The following is a 20,447-nucleotide window of genomic DNA, read 5'->3' as shown; positions in this document are numbered from 1 at the left end:
TTCGTTCTAGGACATTTGGTTTGAGCGCAATCATTAAACTTAATTAAAAAAGTCATTTAAGCCTTTTCACAGTGAGATCTATGCGATATGGCCGAGAAATGTAATTTTGATGTAAACTCCCAAACCGCTGCGCAGAAGTCAACCAAACTTCACCCATTAGTGTATTGTATCACAATCTAGTAATTACATGTGGAAATTTGGTTCTAGGACATTTGATTTGAGCGCAATCCTCAAACTTAGGTCAAAAAAGCCATTTAAGCCTTTTCACAGTGAGATCTATGCGATATGGCCGAGAAATGTAATTTTGATGTTAACTCCCAAACCGCTGCGCAGAAGTCAACCATACTTCACCCAATAGTGTATTGTATCACAATCTAGTAGTTACATTTGAAAATTTTGTTCAAGGACATTTTGTTTGAACGCAATCATCAAACTTAATTAAAAAAGTCATTTAAGCCTTTTCACAGTGAGATCTATGCGATATGGCCGAGAAATGTAATTTTGATGTTAACTCCCAAACCGCTGCGCAGAAGTCAACCAAACTTCACCCATTAGTGTATTGTATCACAATCTAGTAGTTACATTTGGAAATTTAGTTTTAGGACATTTGGTTTGAGCGCAATTATTAAACTTAGGTCAAAAAAGCCATTTAAGCCTTTTCACAGTGAGAGCTATGCGATATGGCCGAGAAATGTAATTTTGATGTTAACTCCCAAACCGCTGCGCAGAAGTCAACCAAACTTCACCCATTAGTGTATTGTATCACAATCTAGTAGTTACATGTGGAAATTTGGTTCTAGGACATTTGATTTGAGCGCAATCCTCAAACTTAGGTCAAAAAAGCCATTTAAGCCTTTTCACAGTGAGATCTATGCGATATGGCCGAGAAATGTAATTTTGATGTTAACTCCCAAACCGCTGCGCAGAAGTCAACCAAACTTCACCCAATAGTGTATTGTATCACAATCTAGTAGTTACATTTGAAAATTTTGTTCTAGGACATTTTGTTTGAACGCAATCATCAAACTTAATTAAAAAAGCCATTTAAGCCTTTTCACAGTGAGATCTATGCGATATGGCCGAGAAATGTAATTTTGATGTTAACTCCCAAACCGCTGCGCAGAAGTCAACCAAACTTCACCCAATAGTGTATTGTATCACATTCTAGTAGTTACATTTGAAAATTTCGTTCTAGGACATTTGGTTTGAGCGCAATCATTAAACTTAGGTCAAAAAAGCCATTTAAGCCTTTTCACAGTGAGATCTATGCGATATGGCCGAGAAATGTAATTTTGATGTTAACTCCCAAACCGCTGCGCAGAAGTAAACCAAACTTCACCCATTAGTGTATTGTATCACAATCTAGTAGTTACATGTGGAAATTTGGTTCTAGGACATTTGATTTGAGCGCAATCCTCAAACTTAGGTCAAAAAAGCCATTTAAGCCTTTTCACAGTGAGATCTATGCGATATGGCCGAGAAATGTAATTTTGATGTTAACTCCCAAACCGCTGCGCAGAAGTCAACCAAACTTCACCCAATAGTGTATTTTATCACAATCTAGTAGTTACATTTGGAAATTTAGTTCTAGGACATTTGATTTGAGCGCAATCATCAAACTTAATTAAAAAAAGTCATTTAAGCCTTTTCACAGTGAGATCTATGCAATATGGCCGAGAAATGTAATTTTGATGTTCACTCCCAAACCGCTGCGCAGAAGTCAACCAAACTTCAACCATTAGTGTATTGTATCACAATCTAGTAGTTACATGTGGAAATTTGGTTCTAGGACATTTGATTTGAGCGCAATCCTCAAACTTAGGTCAAAAAAGCCATTTAAGCCTTTTCACAGTGAGATCTATGCGATATGGCCGAGAAATGTAATTTTGATGTTAACTCCCAAACCGCTGCGCAGAAGTCAACCAAACTTCACCCAATAGTGTATTGTATCACAATCTAGTAGTTACATTTGAAAATTTTGTTCTAGGACATTTTGTTTGAGCGCAATCATCAAACTTAATTAAAAAAGTCATTTAAGCCTTTTCACAGTGAGATCTATGCGATATGGCCGAGAAATGTAATTTTGATGTTAACTCCCAAACCGCTGCGCAGAAGTCAACCAAACTTCACCCATTAGTGTATTGTATCACAATCTAGTAGTTACATGTGGAAATTTGGTTCTAGGACATTTGATTTGAGCGCAATCCTCAAACTTAGGTCAAAAAAGCCATTTAAGCCTTTTCACAGTGAGATCTATGCGATATGGCCGAGAAATGTAATTTTGATGTTAACTCCCAAACCGCTGCGCAGAAGTCAACCAAACTTCACCCAATAGTGTATTGTATCACATTCTAGTAGTTACATTTGAAAATTTCGTTCTAGGACATTTGGTTTGAGCGCAATCATTAAACTTAGGTCAAAAAAGCCATTTAAGCCTTTTCACAGTGAGATCTATGCGATATGGCCGAGAAATGTAATTTTGATGTTAACTCCCAAACCGCTGCGCAGAAGTCAACTAAACTTCACCCAATAGTGTATTGTATCACATTCTAGTAGTTACATTTGAAAATTTCGTTCTAGGACATTTGGTTTGAGCGCAATCATTAAACTTAATTAAAAAAGTCATTTAAGCCTTTTCACAGTGAGATCTATGCGATATGGCCGAGAAATGTAATTTTGATGTAAACTCCCAAACCGCTGCGCAGAAGTCAACCAAACTTCACCCATTAGTGTATTGTATCACAATCTAGTAATTACATGTGGAAATTTGGTTCTAGGACATTTGATTTGAGCGCAATCCTCAAACTTAGGTCAAAAAAGCCATTTAAGCCTTTTCACAGTGAGATCTATGCGATATGGCCGAGAAATGTAATTTTGATGTTAACTCCCAAACCGCTGCGCAGAAGTCAACCATACTTCACCCAATAGTGTATTGTATCACAATCTAGTAGTTACATTTGAAAATTTTGTTCAAGGACATTTTGTTTGAACGCAATCATCAAACTTAATTAAAAAAGTCATTTAAGCCTTTTCACAGTGAGATCTATGCGATATGGCCGAGAAATGTAATTTTGATGTTAACTCCCAAACCGCTGCGCAGAAGTCAACCAAACTTCACCCATTAGTGTATTGTATCACAATCTAGTAGTTACATTTGAAAATTTTGTTCTAGGACATTTTGTTTGAGCGCAATCCTCAAACTTAGGTCAAAAAAGCCATTTAAGCCTTTTCACAGTGAGATCTATGCGATATGGCCGAGAAATGTAATTTTGATGTTAACTCCCAAACCGCTGCGCAGAAGTCAACCAAACTTCACCCAATAGTGTATTGTATCACATTCTAGTAGTTACATTTGAAAATTTCGTTCTAGGACATTTGGTTTGAGCGCAATCATTAAACTTAGGTCAAAAAAGCCATTTAAGCCTTTTCACAGTGAGATCTATGCGATATGGCCGAGAAATGTAATTTTGATGTTAACTCCCAAACCGCTGCGCAGAAGTAAACCAAACTTCACCCATTAGTGTATTGTATCACAATCTAGTAGTTACATGTGGAAATTTGGTTCTAGGACATTTGATTTGAGCGCAATCCTCAAACTTAGGTCAAAAAAGCCATTTAAGCCTTTTCACAGTGAGATCTATGCGATATGGCCGAGAAATGTAATTTTGATGTTAACTCCCAAACCGCTGCGCAGAAGTCAACCAAACTTCACCCATTAGTGTATTGTATCACAATCTAGTAGTTACATGTGGAAATTTGGTTATTGGATATTTGATTTGAGCGCAATCCTCAAACTTAGGTCAAAAAAGCCATTTAAGCCTTTTCACAGTGAGATCTATGCGATATGGCCGAGAAATGTAATTTTGATGTTAACTCCCAAACCGCTGCGCAGAAGTCAACCAAACTTCACCCAATAGTGTATTTTATCACAATCTAGTAGTTACATTTGGAAATTTAGTTCTAGGACATTTGATTTGAGCGCAATCATCAAACTTAATTAAAAAAAGTCATTTAAGCCTTTTCACAGTGAGATCTATGCGATATGGCCGAGAAATGTAATTTTGATGTTCACTCCCAAACCGCTGCGCAGAAGTCAACCAAACTTCAACCATTAGTGTATTGTATCACAATCTAGTAGTTACATGTGGAAATTTGGTTCTAGGACATTTGATTTGAGCGCAATCCTCAAACTTAGGTCAAAAAAGCCATTTAAGCCTTTTCACAGTGAGATCTATGCGATATGGCCGAGAAATGTAATTTTGATGTTAACTCCCAAACCGCTGCGCAGAAGTCAACTAAACTTCACCCAATAGTGTATTGTATCACATTCTAGTAGTTACATTTGAAAATTTCGTTCTAGGACATTTGGTTTGAGCGCAATCATTAAACTTAATTAAAAAAGTCATTTAAGCCTTTTCACAGTGAGATCTATGCGATATGGCCGAGAAATGTAATTTTGATGTTAACTCCCAAACCGATGCGCAGAAGTCAACCAAACTTCACCCAATAGTGTATTGTATCACAATCTAGTAGTTACATTTGAAAATTTTGTTCTAGGACATTTTGTTTGAACGCAATCCTCAAACTTAGGTCAAAAAAGCCATTTAAGCCTTTTCACAGTGAGATCTATGCGATATGGCCGAGAAATGTAATTTTGATGTTAACTCCCAAACCGCTGCGCAGAAGTCAACCAAACTTCACCCAATAGTGTATTGTATCACAATCTAGTAGTTACATTTGAAAATTTTGTTCTAGGACATTTTGTTTGAGCGCAATCATCAAACTTAATTAAAAAAGTCATTTAAGCCTTTTCACAGTGAGATCTATGCGATATGGCCGAGAAATGTAATTTTGATGTTAACTCCCAAACCGCTGCGCAGAAGTCAACCAAACTTCACCCATTAGTGTATTGTATCACAATCTAGTAGTTACATGTGGAAATTTGGTTCTAGGACATTTGATTTGAGCGCAATCCTCAAACTTAGGTCAAAAAAGCCATTTAAGCCTTTTCACAGTGAGATCTATGCGATATGGCCGAGAAATGTAATTTTGATGTTAACTCCCAAACCGCTGCGCAGAAGTCAACCAAACTTCACCCAATAGTGTATTGTATCACATTCTAGTAGTTACATTTGAAAATTTCGTTCTAGGACATTTGGTTTGAGCGCAATCATTAAACTTAGGTCAAAAAAGCCATTTAAGCCTTTTCACAGTGAGATCTATGCGATATGGCCGAGAAATGTAATTTTGATGTTAACTCCCAAACCGCTGCGCAGAAGTCAACTAAACTTCACCCAATAGTGTATTGTATCACATTCTAGTAGTTACATTTGAAAATTTCGTTCTAGGACATTTGGTTTGAGCGCAATCATTAAACTTAATTAAAAAAGTCATTTAAGCCTTTTCACAGTGAGATCTATGCGATATGGCCGAGAAATGTAATTTTGATGTAAACTCCCAAACCGCTGCGCAGAAGTCAACCAAACTTCACCCATTAGTGTATTGTATCACAATCTAGTAATTACATGTGGAAATTTGGTTCTAGGACATTTGATTTGAGCGCAATCCTCAAACTTAGGTCAAAAAAGCCATTTAAGCCTTTTCACAGTGAGATCTATGCGATATGGCCGAGAAATGTAATTTTGATGTTAACTCCCAAACCGCTGCGCAGAAGTCAACCATACTTCACCCAATAGTGTATTGTATCACAATCTAGTAGTTACATTTGAAAATTTTGTTCAAGGACATTTTGTTTGAACGCAATCATCAAACTTAATTAAAAAAGTCATTTAAGCCTTTTCACAGTGAGATCTATGCGATATGGCCGAGAAATGTAATTTTGATGTTAACTCCCAAACCGCTGCGCAGAAGTCAACCAAACTTCACCCATTAGTGTATTGTATCACAATCTAGTAGTTACATTTGAAAATTTTGTTCTAGGACATTTTGTTTGAGCGCAATCCTCAAACTTAGGTCAAAAAAGCCATTTAAGCCTTTTCACAGTGAGATCTATGCGATATGGCCGAGAAATGTAATTTTGATGTTAACTCCCAAACCGCTGCGCAGAAGTCAACCAAACTTCACCCAATAGTGTATTGTATCACATTCTAGTAGTTACATTTGAAAATTTCGTTCTAGGACATTTGGTTTGAGCGCAATCATTAAACTTAGGTCAAAAAAGCCATTTAAGCCTTTTCACAGTGAGATCTATGCGATATGGCCGAGAAATGTAATTTTGATGTTAACTCCCAAACCGCTGCGCAGAAGTAAACCAAACTTCACCCATTAGTGTATTGTATCACAATCTAGTAGTTACATGTGGAAATTTGGTTCTAGGACATTTGATTTGAGCGCAATCCTCAAACTTAGGTCAAAAAAGCCATTTAAGCCTTTTCACAGTGAGATCTATGCGATATGGCCGAGAAATGTAATTTTGATGTTAACTCCCAAACCGCTGCGCAGAAGTCAACCAAACTTCACCCATTAGTGTATTGTATCACAATCTAGTAGTTACATGTGGAAATTTGGTTATTGGATATTTGATTTGAGCGCAATCCTCAAACTTAGGTCAAAAAAGCCATTTAAGCCTTTTCACAGTGAGATCTATGCGATATGGCCGAGAAATGTAATTTTGATGTTAACTCCCAAACCGCTGCGCAGAAGTCAACCAAACTTCACCCAATAGTGTATTTTATCACAATCTAGTAGTTACATTTGGAAATTTAGTTCTAGGACATTTGATTTGAGCGCAATCATCAAACTTAATTAAAAAAAGTCATTTAAGCCTTTTCACAGTGAGATCTATGCGATATGGCCGAGAAATGTAATTTTGATGTTCACTCCCAAACCGCTGCGCAGAAGTCAACCAAACTTCAACCATTAGTGTATTGTATCACAATCTAGTAGTTACATGTGGAAATTTGGTTCTAGGACATTTGATTTGAGCGCAATCCTCAAACTTAGGTCAAAAAAGCCATTTAAGCCTTTTCACAGTGAGATCTATGCGATATGGCCGAGAAATGTAATTTTGATGTTAACTCCCAAACCGCTGCGCAGAAGTCAACCAAACTTCACCCAATAGTGTATTGTATCACAATCTAGTAGTTACATTTGAAAATTTTGTTCTAGGACATTTTGTTTGAGCGCAATCATCAAACTTAATTAAAAAAGTCATTTAAGCCTTTTCACAGTGAGATCTATGCTATATGGCCGAGAAATGTAATTTTGATGTTAACTCCCAAACCGCTGCGCAGAAGTCAACCAAACTTCACCCATTAGTGTATTGTATCACAATCTAGTAGTTACATGTGGAAATTTGGTTCTAGGACATTTGATTTGAGCGCAATCCTCAAACTTAGGTCAAAAAAGCCATTTAAGCCTTTTCACAGTGAGATCTATGCGATATGGCCGAGAAATGTAATTTTGATGTTAACTCCCAAACCGCTGCGCAGAAGTCAACCAAACTTCACCCAATAGTGTATTGTATCACATTCTAGTAGTTACATTTGAAAATTTCGTTCTAGGACATTTGGTTTGAGCGCAATCATTAAACTTAGGTCAAAAAAGCCATTTAAGCCTTTTCACAGTGAGATCTATGCGATATGGCCGAGAAATGTAATTTTGATGTTAACTCCCAAACCGCTGCGCAGAAGTCAACTAAACTTCACCCAATAGTGTATTGTATCACATTCTAGTAGTTACATTTGAAAATTTCGTTCTAGGACATTTGGTTTGAGCGCAATCATTAAACTTAATTAAAAAAGTCATTTAAGCCTTTTCACAGTGAGATCTATGCGATATGGCCGAGAAATGTAATTTTGATGTAAACTCCCAAACCGCTGCGCAGAAGTCAACCAAACTTCACCCATTAGTGTATTGTATCACAATCTAGTAATTACATGTGGAAATTTGGTTCTAGGACATTTGATTTGAGCGCAATCCTCAAACTTAGGTCAAAAAAGCCATTTAAGCCTTTTCACAGTGAGATCTATGCGATATGGCCGAGAAATGTAATTTTGATGTTAACTCCCAAACCGCTGCGCAGAAGTCAACCAAACTTCACCCAATAGTGTATTGTATCACAATCTAGTAGTTACATTTGAAAATTTTGTTCTAGGACATTTTGTTTGAACGCAATCATCAAACTTAATTAAAAAAGTCATTTAAGCCTTTTCACAGTGAGATCTATGCGATATGGCCGAGAAATGTAATTTTGATGTTAACTCCCAAACCGCTGCGCAGAAGTCAACCAAACTTCACCCATTAGTGTATTGTATCACAATCTAGTAGTTACATGTAGAAATTTGGTTATTGGACATTTGATTTGAGCGCAATCCTCAAACTTAGGTCAAAAAAGCCATTTAAGCCTTTTCACAGTGAGATCTATGCGATATGGCCGAGAAATGTAATTTTGATGTTAACTCCCAAACCGCTGAGCAGAAGTCAACCAAACTTCACCCATTAGTGTATTGTATCACAATCTAGTAGTTACATGTGGAAATTTGGTTCTAGGACATTTGATTTGAGCGCAATCCTCAAACTTAGGTCAAAAAAGCCATTTAAGCCTTTTCACAGTGAGATCTATGCGATATGGCCGAGAAATGTAATTTTGATGTTAACTCCCAAACCGCTGCGCAGAAGTCAACCAAACTTCACCCAATAGTGTATTGTATCACATTCTAGTAGTTACATTTGAAAATTTCGTTCTAGGACATTTGGTTTGAGCGCAATTATTAAACTTAGGTCAAAAAAGCCATTTAAGCCTTTTCACAGTGAGATCTATGCGATATGGCCGAGAAATGTAATTTTGATGTTAACTCCCAAACCGCTGCGCAGAAGTAAACCAAACTTCACCCATTAGTGTATTGTATCACAATCTTGTAGTTACATGTGGAAATTTGGTTCTGGGACATTTGATTTGAGCGCAATCCTCAAACTTAGGTCAAAAAAGCCATTTAAGCCTTTTCACAGTGAGATCTATGCGATATGGCCGAGAAATGTAATTTTGATGTTAACTCCCAAACCGCTGCGCAGAAGTCAACTAAACTTCACCCAATAGTGTATTGTATCACATTCTAGTAGTTACATTTGAAAATTTCGTTCTAGGACATTTGGTTTGAGCGCAATCATTAAACTTAATTAAAAAAGTCATTTAAGCCTTTTCACAGTGAGATCTATGCGATATGGCCGAGAAATGTAATTTTGATGTTAACTCCCAAACCGATGCGCAGAAGTCAACCAAACTTCACCCAATAGTGTATTGTATCACAATCTAGTAGTTACATTTGAAAATTTTGTTCTAGGACATTTTGTTTGAACGCAATCATCAAACTTAATTAAAAAAGTCATTTAAGCCTTTTCACAGTGAGATCTATGCGATATGGCCGAGAAATGTAATTTTGATGTTAACTCCCAAACCGCTGCGCAGAAGTCAACCAAACTTCACCCAATAGTGTATTGTATCACAATCTAGTAGTTACATTTGAAAATTTTGTTCTAGGAAATTTTGTTTGAGCGCAATCATCAAACTTAATTAAAAAAGTCATTTAAGCCTTTTCACAGTGAGATCTATGCGATATGGCCGAGAAATGTAATTTTGATGTTAACTCCCAAACCGCTACGCAGAAGTCAACCAAACTTCACCCATTAGTGTATTGTATCACAATCTAGTAATTACATGTGGAAATTTGGTTCTAGGACATTTGATTTGAGCGCAATCCTCAAACTTAGGTCAAAAAAGCCATTTAAGCCTTTTCACAGTGAGATCTATGCGATATGGCCGAGAAATGTAATTTTGATGTTAACTCCCAAACCGCTGCGCAGAAGTCAACCAAACTTCACCCAATAGTGTATTGTATCACAATCTAGTAGTTACATTTGAAAATTTTGTTCTAGGACATTTTGTTTGAACGCAATCATCAAACTTAATTAAAAAAGTCATTTAAGCCTTTTCACAGTGAGATCTATGCGATATGGCCGAGAAATGTAATTTTGATGTTAACTCCCAAACCGCTGCGCAGAAGTCAACCAAACTTCACCCAATAGTGTATTGTATCACATTCTAGTAGTTACATTTGAAAATTTCGTTCTAGGACATTTGGTTTGAGCGCAATCATTAAACTTAATTAAAAAAGTCATTTAAGCCTTTTCACAGTGAGATCTATGCGATATGGCCGAGAAATGTAATTTTGATGTTAACTCCCAAACCGCTGCGCAGAAGTCAACCAAACTTCACCCAATAGTGTATTGTATCACAATCTAGTAGTTACATTTGAAAATTTTGTTCTAGGAAATTTTGTTTGAGCGCAATCATCAAACTTAATTAAAAAAGTCATTTAAGCCTTTTCACAGTGAGATCTATGCGATATGGCCGAGAAATGTAATTTTGATGTTAACTCCCAAACCGCTACGCAGAAGTCAACCAAACTTCACCCATTAGTGTATTGTATCACAATCTAGTAATTACATGTGGAAATTTGGTTCTAGGACATTTGATTTGAGCGCAATCCTCAAACTTAGGTCAAAAAAGCCATTTAAGCCTTTTCACAGTGAGATCTATGCGATATGGCCGAGAAATGTAATTTTGATGTTAACTCCCAAACCGCTGCGCAGAAGTCAACCAAACTTCACCCAATAGTGTATTGTATCACAATCTAGTAGTTACATTTGAAAATTTTGTTCTAGGACATTTTGTTTGAACGCAATCATCAAACTTAATTAAAAAAGTCATTTAAGCCTTTTAACAGTGAGATCTATGCGATATGGCCGAGAAATGTAATTTTGATGTTAACTCCCAAACCGCTGCGCAGAAGTCAACCAAACTTCACCCATTAGTGTATTGTATCACAATCTAGTAGTTACATGTGGAAATTTGGTTATTGGATATTTGATTTGAGCGCAATCCTCAAACTTAGGTCAAAAAAGCCATTTAAGCCTTTTCACAGTGAGATCTATGCGATATGGCCGAGAAATGTAATTTTGATGTTAACTCCCAAACCGCTGCGCAGAAGTCAACCAAACTTCACCCATTAGTGTATTGTATCACAATCTAGTAATTACATGTGGAAATTTGGTTCTAGGACATTTGATTTGAGCGCAATCCTCAAACTTAGGTCAAAAAAGCCATTTAAGCCTTTTCACAGTGAGATCTATGCGATATGGCCGAGAAATGTAATTTTGATGTTAACTCCCAAACCGCTGCGCAGAAGTCAACCAAACTTCACCCATTAGTGTATTGTATCACAATCTAGTAGTTACATGTGGAAATTTGGTTCTAGGACATTTGATTTGAGCGCAATCCTCAAACTTAGGTCAAAAAAGCCATTTAAGCCTTTTCACAGTGAGATCTATGCGATATGGCCGAGAAATGTAATTTTGATGTTAACTCCCAAACCGCTGCGCAGAAGTCAACCAAACTTCACCCAATAGTGTATTGTATCACATTCTAGTAGTTACATTTGAAAATTTCGTTCTAGGACATTTGGTTTGAGCGCAATCATTAAACTTAGGTCAAAAAAGCCATTTAAGCCTTTTCACAGTGAGATCTATGCGATATGGCCGAGAAATGTAATTTTGATGTTAACTCCCAAACCGCTGCGCAGAAGTCAACCAAACTTCACCCAATAGTGTATTGTATCACAATCTAGTAGTTACATTTGAAAATTTTGTTCTAGGAAATTTTGTTTGAGCGCAATCATCAAACTTAATTAAAAAAGTCATTTAAGCCTTTTCACAGTGAGATCTATGCGATATGGCCGAGAAATGTAATTTTGATGTTAACTCCCAAACCGCTGCGCAGAAGTCAACCAAACTTCACCCAATAGTGTATTGTATCACATTCTAGTAGTTTCATTTGAAAATTTCGTTCTAGGACATTTGGTTTGAGCGCAATCATTAAACTTAGGTCAAAAAAGCCATTTAAGCCTTTTCACAGTGAGATCTATGCGATATGGCCGAGAAATGTAATTTTTATGTTAACTCCCAAACCGCTGCGCAGAAGTAAACCAAACTTTACCCATTAGTGTATTGTATCACAATCTAGTAGTTACATGTGGAAATTTGGTTCTAGGACATTTGATTTGAGCGCAATCCTCAAACTTAGGTCAAAAAAGCCATTTAAGCCTTTTCACAGTGAGATCTATGCGATATGGCCGAGAAATGTAATTTTGATGTTAACTCCCAAACCGCTGCGCAGAAGTCAACCAAACTTCACCCAATAGTGTATTTTATCACAATCTAGTAGTTACATTTGGAAATTTAGTTCTAGGACATTTGATTTGAGCGCAATCTTCAAACTTAATTAAAAAAAGTCATTTAAGCCTTTTCACAGTGAGATCTATGCGATATGGCCGAGAAATGTAATTTTGATGTTCACTCCCAAACCGCTGCGCAGAAGTCAACCAAACTTCAACCATTAGTGTATTGTATCACATTCTAGTAGTTACATTTGAAAATTTTGTTCTAGGACATTTTGTTTGAACGCAATCATCAAACTTAATTAAAAAAGTCATTTAAGCCTTTTCACAGTGAGATCTATGCGATATGGCCGAGAAATGTAATTTTGATGTTAACTCCCAAACCGCTGCGCAGAAGTCAACCAAACTTCACCCAATAGTGTATTGTATCACAATCTAGTAGTTACATTTGAAAATTTTGTTCTAGGAAATTTTGTTTGAGCGCAATCATCAAACTTAATTAAAAAAGTCATTTAAGCCTTTTCACAGTGAGATCTATGCGATATGGCCGAGAAATGTAATTTTGATGTTAACTCCCAAACCGCTACGCAGAAGTCAACCAAACTTCACCCATTAGTGTATTGTATCACAATCTAGTAATTACATGTGGAAATTTGGTTCTAGGACATTTGATTTGAGCGCAATCCTCAAACTTAGGTCAAAAAAGCCATTTAAGCCTTTTCACAGTGAGATCTATGCGATATGGCCGAGAAATGTAATTTTGATGTTAACTCCCAAACCGCTGCGCAGAAGTCAACCAAACTTCACCCAATAGTGTATTGTATCACAATCTAGTAGTTACATTTGAAAATTTTGTTCTAGGACATTTTGTTTGAACGCAATCATCAAACTTAATTAAAAAAGTCATTTAAGCCTTTTCACAGTGAGATCTATGCGATATGGCCGAGAAATGTAATTTTGATGTTAACTCCCAAACCGCTGCGCAGAAGTCAACCAAACTTCACCCAATAGTGTATTGTATCACATTCTAGTAGTTACATTTGAAAATTTCGTTCTAGGACATTTGGTTTGAGCGCAATCATTAAACTTAATTAAAAAAGTCATTTAAGCTTTTTCACAGTGAGATCTATGCGATATGGCCGAGAAATGTAATTTTGATGTTAACTCCCAAACCGCTGCGCAGAAGTCAACCAAACTTCACCCAATAGTGTATTGTATCACAATCTAGTAGTTACATTTGAAAATTTTGTTCTAGGAAATTTTGTTTGAGCGCAATCATCAAACTTAATTAAAAAAGTCATTTAAGCCTTTTCACAGTGAGATCTATGCGATATGGCCGAGAAATGTAATTTTGATGTTAACTCCCAAACCGCTACGCAGAAGTCAACCAAACTTCACCCATTAGTGTATTGTATCACAATCTAGTAATTACATGTGGAAATTTGGTTCTAGGACATTTGATTTGAGCGCAATCCTCAAACTTAGGTCAAAAAAGCCATTTAAGCCTTTTCACAGTGAGATCTATGCGATATGGCCGAGAAATGTAATTTTGATGTTAACTCCCAAACCGCTGCGCAGAAGTCAACCAAACTTCACCCAATAGTGTATTGTATCACAATCTAGTAGTTACATTTGAAAATTTTGTTCTAGGACATTTTGTTTGAACGCAATCATCAAACTTAATTAAAAAAGTCATTTAAGCCTTTTAACAGTGAGATCTATGCGATATGGCCGAGAAATGTAATTTTGATGTTAACTCCCAAACCGCTGCGCAGAAGTCAACCAAACTTCACCCATTAGTGTATTGTATCACAATCTAGTAGTTACATGTGGAAATTTGGTTATTGGATATTTGATTTGAGCGCAATCCTCAAACTTAGGTCAAAAAAGCCATTTAAGCCTTTTCACAGTGAGATCTATGCGATATGGCCGAGAAATGTAATTTTGATGTTAACTCCCAAACCGCTGCGCAGAAGTCAACCAAACTTCACCCATTAGTGTATTGTATCACAATCTAGTAATTACATGTGGAAATTTGGTTCTAGGACATTTGATTTGAGCGCAATCCTCAAACTTAGGTCAAAAAAGCCATTTAAGCCTTTTCACAGTGAGATCTATGCGATATGGCCGAGAAATGTAATTTTGATGTTAACTCCCAAACCGCTGCGCAGAAGTCAACCAAACTTCACCCATTAGTGTATTGTATCACAATCTAGTAGTTACATGTGGAAATTTGGTTCTAGGACATTTGATTTGAGCGCAATCCTCAAACTTAGGTCAAAAAAGCCATTTAAGCCTTTTCACAGTGAGATCTATGCGATATGGCCGAGAAATGTAATTTTGATGTTAACTCCCAAACCGCTGCGCAGAAGTCAACCAAACTTCACCCAATAGTGTATTGTATCACATTCTAGTAGTTACATTTGAAAATTTCGTTCTAGGACATTTGGTTTGAGCGCAATCATTAAACTTAGGTCAAAAAAGCCATTTAAGCCTTTTCACAGTGAGATCTATGCGATATGGCCGAGAAATGTAATTTTGATGTTAACTCCCAAACCGCTGCGCAGAAGTCAACCAAACTTCACCCAATAGTGTATTGTATCACAATCTAGTAGTTACATTTGAAAATTTTGTTCTAGGAAATTTTGTTTGAGCGCAATCATCAAACTTAATTAAAAAAGTCATTTAAGCCTTTTCACAGTGAGATCTATGCGATATGGCCGAGAAATGTAATTTTGATGTTAACTCCCAAACCGCTGCGCAGAAGTCAACCAAACTTCACCCAATAGTGTATTGTATCACATTCTAGTAGTTTCATTTGAAAATTTCGTTCTAGGACATTTGGTTTGAGCGCAATCATTAAACTTAGGTCAAAAAAGCCATTTAAGCCTTTTCACAGTGAGATCTATGCGATATGGCCGAGAAATGTAATTTTTATGTTAACTCCCAAACCGCTGCGCAGAAGTAAACCAAACTTTACCCATTAGTGTATTGTATCACAATCTAGTAGTTACATGTGGAAATTTGGTTCTAGGACATTTGATTTGAGCGCAATCCTCAAACTTAGGTCAAAAAAGCCATTTAAGCCTTTTCACAGTGAGATCTATGCGATATGGCCGAGAAATGTAATTTTGATGTTAACTCCCAAACCGCTGCGCAGAAGTCAACCAAACTTCACCCAATAGTGTATTTTATCACAATCTAGTAGTTACATTTGGAAATTTAGTTCTAGGACATTTGATTTGAGCGCAATCTTCAAACTTAATTAAAAAAAGTCATTTAAGCCTTTTCACAGTGAGATCTATGCGATATGGCCGAGAAATGTAATTTTGATGTTCACTCCCAAACCGCTGCGCAGAAGTCAACCAAACTTCAACCATTAGTGTATTGTATCACATTCTAGTAGTTACATTTGAAAATTTTGTTCTAGGACATTTTGTTTGAACGCAATCATCAAACTTAATTAAAAAAGTCATTTAAGCCTTTTCACAGTGAGATCTATGCGATATGGCCGAGAAATGTAATTTTGATGTTAACTCCCAAACCGCTGCGCAGAAGTCAACCAAACTTCACCCATTAGTGTATTGTATCACAATCTAGTAGTTACATGTGGAAATTTGGTTATTGGATATTTGATTTGAGCGCAATCCTCAAACTTAGGTCAAAAAAGCCATTTAAGCCTTTTCACAGTGAGATCTATGCGATATGGCCGAGAAATGTAATTTTGATGTTAACTCCCAAACCGCTGCGCAGAAGTCAACCAAACTTCACCCAATAGTGTATTTTATCACAATCTAGTAGTTACATTTGGAAATTTAGTTCTAGGACATTTGATTTGAGCGCAATCTTCAAACTTAATTAAAAAAAGTCATTTAAGCCTTTTCACAGTGAGATCTATGCGATATGGCCGAGAAATGTAATTTTGATGTTAACTCCCAAACCGCTGCGCAGAAGTCAACCAAACTTCACCCATTAGTGTATTGTATCACAATCTAGTAGTTACATTTGAAAATTTGGTTCTAGGACATTTTGTTTGAGCGCAATCATCAAACTTAATTAAAAAAGTCATTTAAGCCTTTTCACTTTGAGATCTATGCGATATGGCCGAGAAATGTAATTTTGATGTTAACTCCCAAACCGCTGCGCAGAAGTCAACCAAACTTCACCCATTAGTGTATTGTATCACAATCTAGTAGTTACATGTGGAAATTTGGTTCTAGGACATTTGATTTGAGCGCAATCCTCAAACTTAGGTCAAAAAAGCCATTTAAGCCTTTTCACAGTGAGATCTATGCGATATGGCCGAGAAATGTAATTTTGATGTTAACTCCCAAACCGCTGCGCAGAAGTCAACCAAACTTCACCCAATAGTGTATTGTATCACATTCTAGTAGTTACATTTGAAAATTTCGTTCTAGGACATTTGGTTTGAGCGCAATCATTAAACTTAGGTCAAAAAAGCCATTTAAGCCTTTTCACAGTGAGATCTATGCGATATGGCCGAGAAATGTAATTTTGATGTTAACTCCCAAACCGCTGCGCAGAAGTCAACTAAACTTCACCCAATAGTGTATTGTATCACATTCTAGTAGTTACATTTGAAAATTTCGTTCTAGGACATTTGGTTTGAGCGCAATCATTAAACTTAATTAAAAAAGTCATTTAAGCCTTTTCACAGTGAGATCTATGCGATATGGCCGAGAAATGTAATTTTGATGTAAACTCCCAAACCGCTGCGCAGAAGTCAACCAAACTTCACCCATTAGTGTATTGTATCACAATCTAGTAATTACATGTGGAAATTTGGTTCTAGGACATTTGATTTGAGCGCAATCCTCAAACTTAGGTCAAAAAAGCCATTTAAGCCTTTTCACAGTGAGATCTATGCGATATGGCCGAGAAATGTAATTTTGATGTTAACTCCCAAACCGCTGCGCAGAAGTCAACCAAACTTCACCCAATAGTGTATTGTATCACAATCTAGTAGTTACATTTGAAAATTTTGTTCTAGGACATTTTGTTTGAGCGCAATCCTCAAACTTAATTAAAAAAGTCATTTAAGCCTTTTCACAGTGAGATCTATGCGATATGGCCGAGAAATGTAATTTTGATGTTAACTCCCAAACCGCTGCGCAGAAGTCAACCAAACCTCACCCATTAGTGTATTGTATCACAATCTAGTAGTTACATGTGGAAATTTGGTTCTAGGACATTTGATTTGAGCGCAATCCTCAAACTTAGGTCAAAAAAGCCATTTAAGCCTTTTCACAGTGAGATCTATGCGATATGGCCGAGAAATGTAATTTTGATGTTAACTCCCAAACCGCTGCGCAGAAGTCAACCAAACTTCACCCAATAGTGTATTGTATCACAATCTAGTAGTTACATTTGAAAATTTTGTTCTAGGACATTTTGTTTGAGCGCAATCATTAAACTTAATTAAAAAAGTCATTTAAGCCTTTTCACAGTGAGATCTATGCGATATGGCCGAGAAATGTAATTTTGATGTTAACTCCCAAACCGCTACGCAGAAGTCAACCAAACTTCACCCATTAGTGTATTGTATCACAATCTAGTAATTACATGTGGAAATTTGGTTCTAGGACATTTGATTTGAGCGCAATCCTCAAACTTAGGTCAAAAAAGCCATTTAAGCCTTTTCACAGTGAGATCTATGCGATATGGCCGAGAAATGTAATTTTGATGTTAACTCCCAAACCGCTGCGCAGAAGTCAACCAAACTTCACCCAATAGTGTATTGTATCACAATCTAGTAGTTACATTTGAAAATTTTGTTCTAGGACATTTTGTTTGAACGCAATCATCAAACTTAATTAAAAAAGTCATTTAAGCCTTTTCACAGTGAGATCTATGCGATATGGCCGAGAAATGTAATTTTGATGTTAACTCCCAAACCGCTGCGCAGAAGTCAACCAAACTTCACCCAATAGTGTATTGTATCACAATCTAGTAGTTACATTTGAAAATTTTGTTCTAGGACATTTTGTTTGAACGCAATCATCAAACTTAATTAAAAAAGTCATTTAAGCCTTTTCACAGTGAGATCTATGCGATATGGCCGAGAAATGTAATTTTGATGTTAACTCCCAAACCGCTGCGCAGAAGTCAACCAAACTTCACCCAATAGTGTATTGTATCACAATCTAGTAGTTACATTTGAAAATTTTGTTCTAGGAAATTTTGTTTGAGCGCAATCATCAAACTTAATTAAAAAAGTCATTTAAGCCTTTTCACAGTGAGATCTATGCGATATGGCCGAGAAATGTAATTTTGATGTTAACTCCCAAACCGCTACGCAGAAGTCAACCAAACTTCACCCATTAGTGTATTGTATCACAATCTAGTAATTACATGTGGAAATTTGGTTCTAGGACATTTGATTTGAGCGCAATCCTCAAACTTAGGTCAAAAAAGCCATTTAAGCCTTTTCACAGTGAGATCTATGCGATATGGCCGAGAAATGTAATTTTGATGTTAACTCCCAAACCGCTGCGCAGAAGTCAACCAAACTTCACCCAATAGTGTATTGTATCACAATCTAGTAGTTACATTTGAAAATTTTGTTCTAGGACATTTTGTTTGAACGCAATCATCAAACTTAATTAAAAAAGTCATTTAAGCCTTTTCACAGTGAGATCTATGCGATATGGCCGAGAAATGTAATTTTGATGTTAACTCCCAAACCGCTGCGCAGAAGTCAACCAAACTTCACCCAATAGTGTATTGTATCACATTCTAGTAGTTACATTTGAAAATTTCGTTCTAGGACATTTGGTTTGAGCGCAATCATTAAACTTAATTAAAAAAGTCATTTAAGCCTTTTCACAGTGAGATCTATGCGATATGGCCGAGAAATGTAATTTTGATGTTAACTCCCAAACCGCTGCGCAGAAGTCAACCAAACTTCACCCAATAGTGTATTGTATCACAATCTAGTAGTTACATTTGAAAATTTTGTTCTAGGAAATTTTGTTTGAGCGCAATCATCAAACTTAATTAAAAAAGTCATTTAAGCCTTTTCACAGTGAGATCTATGCGATATGGCCGAGAAATGTAATTTTGATGTTAACTCCCAAACCGCTACGCAGAAGTCAACCAAACTTCACCCATTAGTGTATTGTATCACAATCTAGTAATTACATGTGGAAATTTGGTTCTAGGACATTTGATTTGAGCGCAATCCTCAAACTTAGGTCAAAAAAGCCATTTAAGCCTTTTCACAGTGAGATCTATGCGATATGGCCGAGAAATGTAATTTTGATGTTAACTCCCAAACCGCTGCGCAGAAGTCAACCAAACTTCACCCAATAGTGTATTGTATCACAATCTAGTAGTTACATTTGAAAATTTTGTTCTAGGACATTTTGTTTGAACGCAATCATCAAACTTAATTAAAAAAGTCATTTAAGCCTTTTAACAGTGAGATCTATGCGATATGGCCGAGAAATGTAATTTTGATGTTAACTCCCAAACCGCTGCGCAGAAGTCAACCAAACTTCACCCATTAGTGTATTGTATCACAATCTAGTAGTTACATGTGGAAATTTGGTTATTGGATATTTGATTTGAGCGCAATCCTCAAACTTAGGTCAAAAAAGCCATTTAAGCCTTTTCACAGTGAGATCTATGCGATATGGCCGAGAAATGTAATTTTGATGTTAACTCCCAAACCGCTGCGCAGAAGTCAACCAAACTTCACCCATTAGTGTATTGTATCACAATCTAGTAATTACATGTGGAAATTTGGTTCTAGGACATTTGATTTGAGCGCAATCCTCAAACTTAGGTCAAAAAAGCCATTTAAGCCTTTTCACAGTGAGATCTATGCGATATGGCCGAGAAATGTAATTTTGATGTTAACTCCCAAACCGCTGCGCAGAAGTCAACCAAACTTCACCCATTAGTGTATTGTATCACAATCTAGTAGTTACATGTGGAAATTTGGTTCTAGGACATTTGATTTGAGCGCAATCCTCAAACTTAGGTCAAAAAAGCCATTTAAGCCTTTTCACAGTGAGATCTATGCGATATGGCCGAGAAATGTAATTTTGATGTTAACTCCCAAACCGCTGCGCAGAAGTCAACCAAACTTCACCCAATAGTGTATTGTATCACATTCTAGTAGTTACATTTGAAAATTTCGTTCTAGGACATTTGGTTTGAGCGCAATCATTAAACTTAGGTCAAAAAAGCCATTTAAGCCTTTTCACAGTGAGATCTATGCGATATGGC

The sequence above is a fragment of the Corythoichthys intestinalis genome, unplaced genomic scaffold (genome assembly GCF_030265065.1).
Source record: "Corythoichthys intestinalis isolate RoL2023-P3 unplaced genomic scaffold, ASM3026506v1 HiC_scaffold_24, whole genome shotgun sequence".
NCBI classification, from domain to species: domain Eukaryota; kingdom Metazoa; phylum Chordata; class Actinopteri; order Syngnathiformes; family Syngnathidae; genus Corythoichthys; species Corythoichthys intestinalis.
This window is presented reverse-complemented; position numbering follows the sequence as displayed.